Source organism: Salmo trutta, chromosome 8 (genome assembly GCF_901001165.1).
Source record: "Salmo trutta chromosome 8, fSalTru1.1, whole genome shotgun sequence".
Lineage (NCBI taxonomy): Eukaryota > Metazoa > Chordata > Actinopteri > Salmoniformes > Salmonidae > Salmo > Salmo trutta.
This window is the reverse complement of record NC_042964.1, coordinates 28,976,464-28,988,962: the sequence shown is the minus strand read 5'-3', so window position 1 is coordinate 28,988,962 and position 12,499 is coordinate 28,976,464.

The window sequence follows — 12,499 nt, the reverse complement described above, 5'->3', positions numbered from 1 at the left end:
TGTTTAACACTTTTTTGGTTACTACATGATTCCATATGTGTTATTTCATAGTTTTGACTTCTTCACTATTATTCTACAATGTAGAAAATAGTAAAAATAAAGAAAAACCCTTGAATAGTAAGTGTGTCCACACTTTTGACAGGTATCCTTGATAAGTCCAAAAATGGATGTAGCAACTACAGATTGCCCCTTTTAAGTCTATCAAAAGTGTGCGAGTTTTAACATTAGGACTATGGATTTTTTTTATCAGCATGAAATAGATTGAGCATTAAATGCCCCACTTTTATTCCATAGGCTGGGATCCGCACTACGCAATTGTTGCAAGAGCATATTTTTCACTGGCTGTCGACTGGTTTCAAAAACAATGATTGATAGGCAGCTTAAACTTCTTGAATTCAACCATTATTGGGTTCAAATACACATTTAGATTTGTGAACAGCTATCCACCACAACCACAATCCGTAAGGCGCAAATAGCTGAATGAGCTATGTAGGTATCAATAAGTGATATCCGTATGGCCATAGACTACACCACTGCTGTCGTCCTTACCTCCAAGCGTTTATTCAAGTTTGATAATCTTTGGATGCCGACAGCAGTCATACATTGGAAGACATAGTTTGGACAGTAGTCCTATTCCTGCTCTTTTCCCGGATCCATCAAACCCATTTGTGGTCAGACTCGCTCAGGTGGAACAAACTTAAACTTGCGCCTATTTTCAATGCTGATTGGAATGTCATTGCGAAAACATAGAAGTGTCAAAGATTTTTTTTGCAAACCTCCTTTCTGAATTTATTAAAAGTAATACTCGAAGTAAGCATTCGTTTTTCAAAAGTATCTATAATCTGATTACAATATTTTTGCTTGTCACATAAGGGATTACAGTTACCGTTTTTTTGTAGTCTCTTACGTGTACCCTGGTCCCACTTATATGGCTTGGAGCCTTAGCTCCTGTCCATGGTACTGATTTCTTTGTGTGTGCGTGCGTGCAAGTAGAAAAACATGTTGACTCACCCTACTTGTAAAGAAACGCTAATGACATCCTTTCTTTCATGTTGCCGAAATGGTCTGTCACACTGGTATGAAGGGTTGGGAGACAGGCACAGGAATGCGTAGTTTTTTTTATTATACCCAAATTACGGCGTGCAGGGTAAAGGCATGGGGACGAAGACCAAACAAACACTATATAAACCACAGAGTTGAAATCCAAACAAAAGAGTGAGGAGTACCTCAAATAAATAACACAAGCACACAATGATTAACAAATGGGACGGGACCCGTAATCAGCTGCGCAATCCGCAATGGCACGAAAGCCAAAACACACAGTACAGGTACTCACACGAACCAATGGACATTGTAACAATAACCGACAGGACAATGGTAAACCAAGGACACACTTATATAATTACTAATCACTGGGAATAGGGGCCAGGTATGTGTAATGAAAGTTCCGGAGGGATCCGTGACAGACCCCCCCCCCCCCGACGCGCTGCACTAGTAGCACAATGACACCAGCCTCGAGGACAATCACAGGAACGCAGTGCGGGTCGATCAGGACCCGATGCAGCTGCCGAAATTGCGTCGTCGTTGGACGGCCCAGTTGCAGCTGCCGATGTAGCGACGGCACCGGACGGACCAGTCGCAGCGTTGTCGGACAGGCCATTCCCGCTGTCTCCCTTAATGGTCGATTATTCTGTCATGTCGGTATGAATGATTCGGGAGACAGGCGCAGGAATGCGTAATAGTTTTTTTTATTACACCCAAATTACGGCGTGCCATGTAAGAGCATGGTCGATGAAGACCAAACAAACACGTATACAATACACAGGGTTGAAACCCAAACAAAAGAACGAGGAGTGCCTCGAATAAATAACACAAGCGCACAATGATTAACACACAGGACGAGACCCGTAATCATCTGCGCAATCCACAATGGCACAAAAGCCAAAACACACAGCACAGGTACTCACACGAACCAACAAACATTGTAACAATAATCGACCGGACAATGGTAAACCAAGGACACACTTATACAATTACTAATGACTGGGAATAGGGGCCAGGTGTGCGTAATGAAAGTTCCAGAGGGATCCGTGAGAAGGTCTATGAGTGTCATACAGTACACACTTTTAGTTTTTGTTGTCATAGGCTACCTGGCTAAAATGTTTGCTCGCTAGCCAAACTTCCTTTCATGGGCAACGATGCGCAAGGTCATCTAGTTAACATTAGCCTACTACATCTACATATTGAACTTTCATCCTCTCAGGCCAGGGGCACAATGTATGAATTTATGGTTGGCTCAGAATCGTCGCTATAATCGTTGGCCAGTAAAACCACAAGTCCAAATCCCTATCTCCATCCATGGCTAATTTAGGAAAGGGACGATTTTAGCTAGTTAACCTCTCTAGGGTAGGTGGGACGAAATCGTCCCACCTACGTAACAGCCAAAAGCCAATAATTATATGCATATTCTAGTTTCTGGGCAGTAGTAATAACCAGATTAAATCGGGTACGTTTTTTATCCGGACGTGTAAATACTGCCTCCTAGCCCTAACAGGCTAACTAGCCACCGGAGGACAACGACACAACGAGATGCAACAATTCAAGTTTTTTCTGTAAATTACGTTCTGCTTTTGATGTGATTGGTGTGAAGCCAAATCCAAACTGGCGTCCGTTGACACTTTTTGGGTGCACCAGAACCAATTACAGTTGAGCTCACTCAGTTTAGCTCAACGTTGATTGGGGAAAAAAATGTAGTTTTGGTTTTTGCCAAGGGTGGTCAAATTCTCGCTGGCTTTCCTTGCGGGTAGCAACAATGTCATACTCTTTTTAACCAGACAGCATCAGATAGATGGGCTACACATACTCAGAAAGAGCGGTGCTGTTTCGCTCACTCAGAAAATTATGAAACACAGAGAGACGAAAGGTTTGTATGTTTTGTCCTTTTTTGTTGGTACATTTTTGGGGAAAGCCTTGTTTCCTTTGGCATCCAAGTCACCAGCATTGGGGTTGCCAAATCTAAAATGACCTTTTAAAATGTTTGTTCATAAACATTAAGGGCATTGCATTGCGGTGCTTACGCAAAATCATGGGGATTTTCCAATCATGTTCGGGAGTAAATCGTTAGACTCGGTAGCAAGATAAATGTCGCTGTGTCTAAGGGTAGTACATGCTAAAGAAAGGGTACATAAATGTTGGGATGGATTAAAACAAACGATTAATGCATGGAGGGACGACAGCTGCCTCCCTGTGAAAATAACTTATCATGTTTGTTTTGACTGTAATTTAAAACTTTTTGTTTACCTGGTAAAGTAACATTAGACGGAAAGACAAAGGTAGAGTATAGTAGAGAATGTAGAGGGAAACAAGTGTTAGAGTGGAAGGGAAATGTCCTGGGTGATGGTGATTGAGAGGGTTTCTGAGTTAAAGGAAATAGAGATGTAGACTAGTGAAGGTAACATAGGAAATGGGAAGTTAATTGGAATTAGCTACAGGACAATAGTTCAACCTAATTAATTACACAAAAATACACCCTCTCCAACACCCCTGTAGTAACAACACTTCACAATTTTACACACGTGCATACCAGCATACTATCCTTTTCTCCAACAAATTATTCTCAATGTTTGTGAGTTATATTACACAGTACTAGGATGTTAGTCCATCATTGTCACAGTTGACTTGGACTGGTGTAAGGCGGAATCAGATGCAGGAGACAGGTGCTGGAGTTGAGTGTCCCTTTTAATAATTTGACACACAAAAAACAAAACCCCGAGGCACAGGGCGCTACAGACAGACTGCCTGGGAAAAACGCATTCCCGATATGGCGAACAAACTATAAATATTAGCGGCACAAAAAGGCACGGGGCGCAGCCCGGTAAATTCTCTCCTCCTTAAACTGTCAGATAACAAACCCGTAATAAAAACACGGACCACCGTCCTGAGTGGACAATCAACAATCCCGCACAAAATCCCAACTGAAAACACACCTTAAATAAATCCCCACTAATGACAACACAAAACAGGTGCGGAACAGACAGACAAAACTAAACGACAGAAACAACGATCGATGGCAGCTAATAGGCCGGCGACGACGACCGCCGAGCGCCGCCCGACCGAGGAGGGGCGCCACTTTCGTTGGATCCTGTGACAATCATAAAGATTAGAAATTAAACAAAATTAAACTGTAAACTGTAGGTGCAAACCTGTCTTCACTCTTTCCCAAGCGTGTTAGTATGTATATCTTTGTCAATTGTCATGATGCATTCTATCTTGGGTCATTGGGATCCTAAGCCAGGTATGTAGACATCTTAATGCACTGAAAGATCTCTCACAGCTGCTAACTGCACGACCTGTATGATTGCCTTCAGTGATGGGAACATATCAGGGTATAACAATTTATACACACTGGAAATGTGGCATCTTTTTTTGAGAGGTAATGTTTAGCAAGGACTACTTCCTCTGGCTTGAGAAGAATATGCCACGTTTGTCTTGTGTGGGCCTCCCCTCTCTCTATGTTATCGCTCTGTCCTGTCTGCTCCCCTGTCTTCCTTGCTGTCTGAAGTTCTGCTTTCCTGGATCTCCTATATTATTTCAAAGACAGCATAGTATCAGTGTCGTAGCAATAGTGTATTCAGAACAGACAAACACACACATAAGCAATTTAAAAGCACATACACACACACACAATATGAACAAGAGGCAAATAATGTTAACCTGAATTGAGCTAATGGTAAAATCTGCGATCATTTCTGTTCCTTAATGATATTAGCAGTTCACTCATTCTTAAACCTGATTAATATTAAACTGTCTTACCTTTCACTTACCACAATACCTGTGTTCTCCCTCTGTGGCTTTAGCAACAAAATCTAAATGCGTGCAACCATGGGGCAAAACAGCTGAGGTTGGCTTAGATTAACATGTAAACTATATTTAGTCTCCAATGTTTATTGAAAACAAATACATTTGCACATTGACCACTTGTTCCAAATACATCGTTACAGTTGTTGGTTAGCTAGCTCGCGAATTGTAGCCAAATTTGCATTGACATGAAATCAGTCAAAACACCTCAAAACAATGCATGGTATCAATAGCATAATGAAACATGCTGAAATAAGCCACTTACGATACCCACATTTACAATTACATTTAAGTCATTTAGCAGACGCTCTTATCCAAAGCGACTTAAAAATTGGTGAATTCACCTTATGATATCCAGTGGAACAACCACTTTACAATAGTGCATCTAAATCTTTTTGGGGGGGGGGGGGGTTAGAAGGATTACTTTATCCTATCCTAGGTATTCCTTAAAGAGGTGGGGTTTCAGGTGTCTCCGGAAGGTGGTGATTGACTCCGCTGTCCTGGCGTCGTGAGGGAGCTTGTTCCACCATAGGGGTGCCAGAGCAGCGAACAGTTTTGACTGGGCTGAGCGGGAACTGTGCTTCCTCAGAGGTAGGGGGGCCAGCAGGCCAGAGGTGGATGACACATGGCAGTGTCATTCCATCTAGAATCACAACAGGCTGATTTATGGCCAATGGAAGCGCACCCATCGTTTTCGTGACATCCATGTAGCTAGATGCTAAATAATTGTATTGTAAACACACACATCTATTCACTTACTCCTGAAAATACAACAACCGTCTCTGTGTTTGCTGAGCTGCATCTTCAATTCCATATGTGCATCTTCTATAAATTGGAAAAACAGCTATACAGCTTTGTTTTTTCAACAGATAACGTAGAGTTAGCTAGCTAATTAGCTGATGTTACCAAAAGTAGCTGACTTCATGTTAGCTAGCTAACTTAAGGCTAACATGGCTATCTTTATTAGTAATTTTTAGCATATTTGGACAGTAATTGATTACACAGTAATTAGTTAGTTAGTGATACTTTTGTAAATACTTTAAACACTTATTTTTCTTATAACTGCATTGTTGGTTAACCCAATCAAAATGGAAAGCTCTTTGAATGTGTGAATGTGCCAGGCCTATTGGGCCGAAAATATGGCCTACTGTATAGATAATACAACGAAAATGAACGAAAAGTTTAAGAGATCCGATTTTTTTGTTTATAAATACTTTGCTATCATGACACACTTAGTTATCTACCAATCTCATTCCTTTCTTTTAGCATGTGCACAGTAGTAAGTACACCGTCATACTTTTGGGAAAAGTGTATTTTCAGATTCCACAAGGAATATTTAGTTGTGGACACTACATCACCATACTCCCTCTCTTGCTCTTGGTCCTCATTTTTGTAAGTCACCTTGATTTAGCACCTGTGTGTTTTATCAGTTTTTTTATTCAAATATTTACCGAACTCCATAACAGTAGCTAAATCAAGGGGCTATTAGCAGCACACAAGTAGACTACACATGCATGCTGGGGTGGGCATGCCCTGAGCTCCTGAAGTGAGCGCTACTGGAGCAAAATTGAAGTGGGCAAGAAGGCTAACACTCCAGGCCAACATTCCAGCCTTTGGGAATCTTGCTCCACTCTCCAGTCAAATCCGTCACATTCCGCTACAGCTCCACTCTGCTCACATACTCTGGTCCTGATCGAGTCTGGGGTTGATGGACAAAATCAACATGCGCGAGATGGCACACACGGAAGCACACGCGTACCTGGTCTAGTCAGCGTGCACAGGGAGTAGTGACAGTCATCACGTCATCCAAAAACAGAGACATTGGATGAAAAGAAAATGTTAATATTTTTGGCTGTGGGCAATAGAAAATAAATCGGCCTCAGCAACAGTTATTTTAATAATGCAATGGATGTTTTGTGGACAAAGGTGATGAGTAAAGTGTCTTATTAATCATTTTCAAATCTGACTTCTCTATGTGGCCGTATATCGAAATTGTCTTTCTGGGCTGGGCATCAGTTAAACTGCAGTAATGAAGCAAAACTGTAGGAGCAGTCGAGACCGTTCTTCTAGACCGGAACCCTAGCCCCTTGACTACAAAAGCTGGCGAGCTATAGAGAGAAGGCAGTATGCCGCCTAGAGTTTGAGAGAGCTATATGGTAGCCAGCGACAACATGATAATGATGGCAAAGTTGTTTCCTACCAAACATTGGCCTACTTTAGCAAAAGCATCATACTGTGAATTTGGAAAGTATTCAGACCCCTTGACCTTTCCACATTTTGTTACATTACAGCCTTATTCTAAAATGTATTAAATAGTTTTTTCCCCCTCATCTATCTACACACAATACCCCATAATGACAAAGCAAAAACTGGATTTAATGCATTTTTGCAAACTTATTAAAAATAAAAAAACTGAAATATCACTTTTACATAAGTTTTCAGACCCTTTACTCAGTACTTTGTTGAAGCACCTTTGGCAGTGATTACAGCCTAGAGTCTCCTTGGGTATGGCGCTACAAGCTTGGCACACTTGTATTTGGGGAGTTTCTCCCATTCTTCTCTGCAGATCCTCTCAAGCTCTGTCACGTTGTATGGGGAGCTTTGCTGCACAGCTACTTTCAGGTCTCTCCAGAGATGTTTGATCGAGTTCAAGTCCAGGCACTGGCTTGGCTTCTCAAGGACATTCAGAGACTGCTGCATTGTCTTGACTGTGTGCTTAGGGTCATTGTCCTGTTGGAAGGTGAACATCACGTCAGTCTGAGTTCCTGAGTGCTCTGGAGCAGGTTTTCATCAATGATCTCTCTATACTTTTCTCTGTTCATCTTTCCCTCGATCCTGACTAGTCACCAGTCCCTGCCACTGAGAAACATCCTCACAGGATGATGCTGTCACCACCATGCTTCACCATAGCGATGGTGCCAGGTTTCCTCCAGACATGACACTTGGCATTCAGGCCAAAGAGTTCAATCTTGGTTTCACCAGACCAGAGAATCTTGTTTCTCATGATCTGTCAAACTCCAAGCGGGCTGTCATGTGCTTTTTACTGGAGAGGGGTTTTCATCTGGCCCCTCTACCAAGGCCTGATTGGTGGAGTTTTGCAGAGATGATTGTCCTTCTGGAAGGATCTCCCATCTTCACAGAGGAACTCTGGAGCTCGGTCAGAGTGACTATCGGGTTCATGGTCACCTCCCTGACCAAGGACCTTCTCCCCGATTGCTCAGTTTGACCGGGCAGCCAGTTCTAGGAAGAGTCTTGGTGGTTTCAAACTTCTTCCATTTAAGAATGATGGAGGCCACTGTGTTCTTGCGGACTTTCAATGCTGCCCGAAATGTTTGGTACCCTTCCCCAGATTTGTGCCTCGACACAATCCTGTCTCGGAGCTCTACAGACAATTCCTTCAACCTCATGGCTTGCTTTCTGCTCTGACACTGTCAACTGTGGGATGTGTAGACTATAGACAGGTGTGTGCCTTTCCAAATCATGTCCAATCAATTGAATTTACCAGAGGTGGTCTCCAATCAAGTTGTAGTCACATAGTTTGAGTCACATAGCTATCAGGTTTCAGGTATGACCCAGATGCAGTCCGTGTCGAATAATTATTTCTAGTACAGGGGCAGGCAAACAACAGGTCAAAGGCAGGCAGAGGGCTTTAACACTGCAGATAGATTGTAGCTTCCATCAATGTAATTTTCTGCATCATTTCCAATCCCCCATATACAGTATCAGTCAAAACTTTGGACACACCTACTCATTCAAGGGGTTTTCTATATGGTAGAATAATAGTGAATACATCAAAACTGTGAAGTAACACAAATGTATTCATGTGGTAACCAAAAAAAGTGTTAAACAAATCAAAATATGTTTTTATATTTGAGATTCTTCCCTTTGCCTTGATGACAGCTTTGCACATTCTTGGCATTCTCTAAACCAGCTTCACCTGGAATGCTTTTCCAACAGTCTTGAAGGAGTTCCCACATATGCTGAGCACTTGTTGGCTGCTTTTCCTTCACTCTGCGGTCCAATATATTTTGATTTGTTTAAAACTTTTTTGGTTACTACATGATTCCATATGTGTTATTTCATAGTTTTCATATCTTCACTATTATTCTACAATGTACAAAATAATAAAAATAAAGAAAAACCCTTGAATGAGTAGGTGTGTCTAAACTTTTGACAGGTACTGTATATATACACACATATCTCAAAAAAAACATATGCTCCTTTATTTTTTTCACTTACCCTTGTCATGATGTTGCCCTCTTTGGACATTGCAAGCACCATCAGCCGACCTCTACTTCTGACACCAGGCTCTGTAAGAGCAGTCGTAAATTCCTACGAGGAGACCCTCTCCTCATGGCCACAGTATAGAGAGAACAAAGGAGTTCTTCCACCTCACAGAACTGGAGAACCGAACGACATTTATGTTCTGGAGAAGGTATAAAAGATCGGTGAAGAATCCAGCTACAAACTGGTCCGTTTGGTACAATTTTGTGAAACTCATGAGAGACAATACCGCCACATTACCATAATCATGTTTATACAATAGCCTCAGCTATGAGACTTACATCTAAATGGTTGTATAAAATGAATGAATAAGGATGGAACTGTTTGTGAACTGCCTCTAACACTAGGAAGCTCTTTGCCACCTTCTCCTCCCTCCTGAATCCTCCTCCCCCTCCCCCCCCTTCTCCCTCTCTGCGGATGACTTCGTCAACCATTTTGAAAAGAAGGTCGACGACATCCGATCCTCGTTTGCTAAGTCAAACGACACCACTGGTCCTGCTCACACTGCCCTACCCTGTGCTTTGACCTCTTTCTCCCCTCTCTCTCCAGATGAAATCTCGCGTCTTGTGACGGCCGGCCGCCCAACAACCTGCCTGCTTGACCCTATCCCCTCCTCTCTTCTCCAGACCATTTCCGGAGACCTTCTCCCTTACCTCACCTCGCTCATCAACTCATCCTTGACCGCTGGCTACGTCCCTTCCGTCTTCAAGAGAGCGAGAGTTGCACCCCTTCTGAAAAAACCTACACTCGATCCCTCCGATGTCAACAACTACAGACCAGTATCCCTTCTTTCTTTTCTCTCCAAAACTCTTGAACGTGCCGTCCTTGGCCAGCTCTCCCGCTATCTCTCTCAGAATGGCCTCCTTGATCCAAATCAGTCAGGTTTCAAGACTGGTCATTCAACTGAGACTGCTCTTCTCTGTGTCACGGAGGCTCTCCGCACTGCTAAAGCTAACTCTCTCTCCTCTGCTCTCATCCTTCTAGACCTATCTGCTGCCTTTGATACTGTGAACCATCAGATCCTCCTCTCCACCCTCTCCGAGTTGGGCATCTCCGGCGCGGCCCACGCTTGGATTGCGTCCTACCTGACAGGTTGCTCCTACCAGGTGGCGTGGCGAGAATCTGTCTCCGCACCACGTGCTCTCACCACTGGTGTCCCCCAGGGCTCTGTTCTAGGCCCTCTCCTATTTTCGCTATACACCAAGTCACTTGGCTCTGTCATATCCTCACATGGTCTCTCCTATCATTGCTATGCAGACGACACACAATTAATCTTCTCCTTTCCCCCTTCTGATAACCAGGTGGCGAATCGCATCTCTGCATGTCTGGCAGACATATCAGTGTGGATGACGGATCACCACCTCAAGCTGAACCTCGGCAAGACGGAGCTGCTCTTCCTCCCGGGGAAGGACTGCCCGTTCCATGATCTCGCCATCACGGTTGACAACTCCATCTTGTCCTCCTCCCAGAGTGCTAAGAACCTTGGCGTGACCCTGGACAACAACCTGTCATTCTCCACTAACATCAAGGCGGTGACCCGATCCTGTAGGTTCATGCTCTACATCATTCGCAGAGTACGACCCTGCCTCACACAGGAAGCGGCGCAGGTCCTAATCCAGGCACTTGTCATCTCCGATCTGGATTACTGCAACTCGCTGTTGGCTGGGCTCCCTGCCTGTGCCATTAAACCCCTACAACTCATCCAGAACGCCGCAGCCCGTCTGGTGTTCAACCTTCCCAAGTTCTCTCACGTCACCGCGCTCCTCCGCTCTCTCCACTGGCTTCCAGTTGAAGCTCGCATCCGCTACAAGACCATGGTGCTTGCCTACGGAGCTGTGAGGGGAACGGCACCTCCGTACCTTCAGGCTCTGATCAGGCCCTACACCCAAACAAGGGCACTGCGTTCATCCACCTCTGGCCTGCTCGCCCCCCTACCTCTGAGGAAGCACGGTTCCCGCTCAGCCCAGTCCAAACTGTTCGCTGCTCTGGCACCCCAATGGTGGAACAAGCTCCCTCACGACGCCAGGACAGCGGAGTCAATCACCACCTTCCGGAGACACCTGAAACCCCCCCTCTTTAAGGAATACCTGGGATAGGATAAAGTAATCCTTCTATCCCCCCCCTTAAAATATTTAGATGCACTATTGTAAAGTGCTTGTTCCACTGGATATCATAAGGTGAATGCACCAATTTGTAAGTCGCTCTGGATAAGAGCGTCTGCTAAATGACTTAAATGTAAATGTAAATGTAAGGTACCGTTTGAACTAGACACAGGATGTAGTTTCACACTGATGAACAGGTCCCAATTCTATATGAAGTGGAAAAGCTTTGAAGTGCCTAAACTGAGAGACACCCCCATTAAACTCAAAACGTACACGGGGAGAAGATCACTGTGATTGGAGTTGCTGATGTTCAAGTGGAATATCATGGACAAAAGAAATGTCTGCCCCTCTTAGTAGTGGAAGGTACTGGCCCCAGCTTACTAGGAAGAGGGTAGTTGGAGGAAATAAAATTGAACTGGAATGAAATTAAACATGTCACCACAGAGACATTGACACTACAGCAGGTGCTTTCAAAGCATGAGTGTGTTTTCAAAGAAGAGCTAGGGACATTAAAAGGGGTCCAAGCTACCATTCATGTTGCTGCTGATGCTACTCCCAGATTCTATAGGCCAAGATCAGTTCCATATGTCATGAAGCCTAAAGTGGATGTGGAAATTTACAGACTCTTAGCAGAGGATATAATTATACCTGTCAAGTTTTCTGAGTGGGCAGCACCAGTTGTTCCCATACTCAAACCAGATGGTTTAATCAGATTATGCGGTGACTATAAGCTGACTGTAATTAGTTTCCTCTCTCTCCATACCCAAAGTGGAGGATTTGCTTTCAACGTTAACCGGAGGGCAACAGTTCACAAAACTGGATATGAGTCACGCATATCAGCAAGTGCTAATGGATAAAGCTTCACAGAAGTACCTGACCATAAACACCCACAGAGGGATGTTTACCTATAAACGCTTACCTTTTGGGGTGTCTTCTGCACCAGCTATCTTCCAAAGAACAATGGAGGGAATTCTGCAGGGGATACCCAAGGTAGCGGTTTACCTCGATGACATTCTTGTCACGGGAGTCACGAAGGAGGAACATCTCAGAAACTTAGGTGAAGTTTTGAGGAGGATGGAGGACGCCGGTCTCCAGCTGAAGAGGAGCAAGTGTACACTGTTAGCTGATGAAGTGCAGTACCTGGGTCACAAGGTGGATGCCAATGGGTTACACACTGTCAAAGCTAAAGTGAGGGCTGTTGTGGAAGCTCCAGCTCCGACAAATGTTACAGAGCTGAAAGCCTATCTAGGCTTACT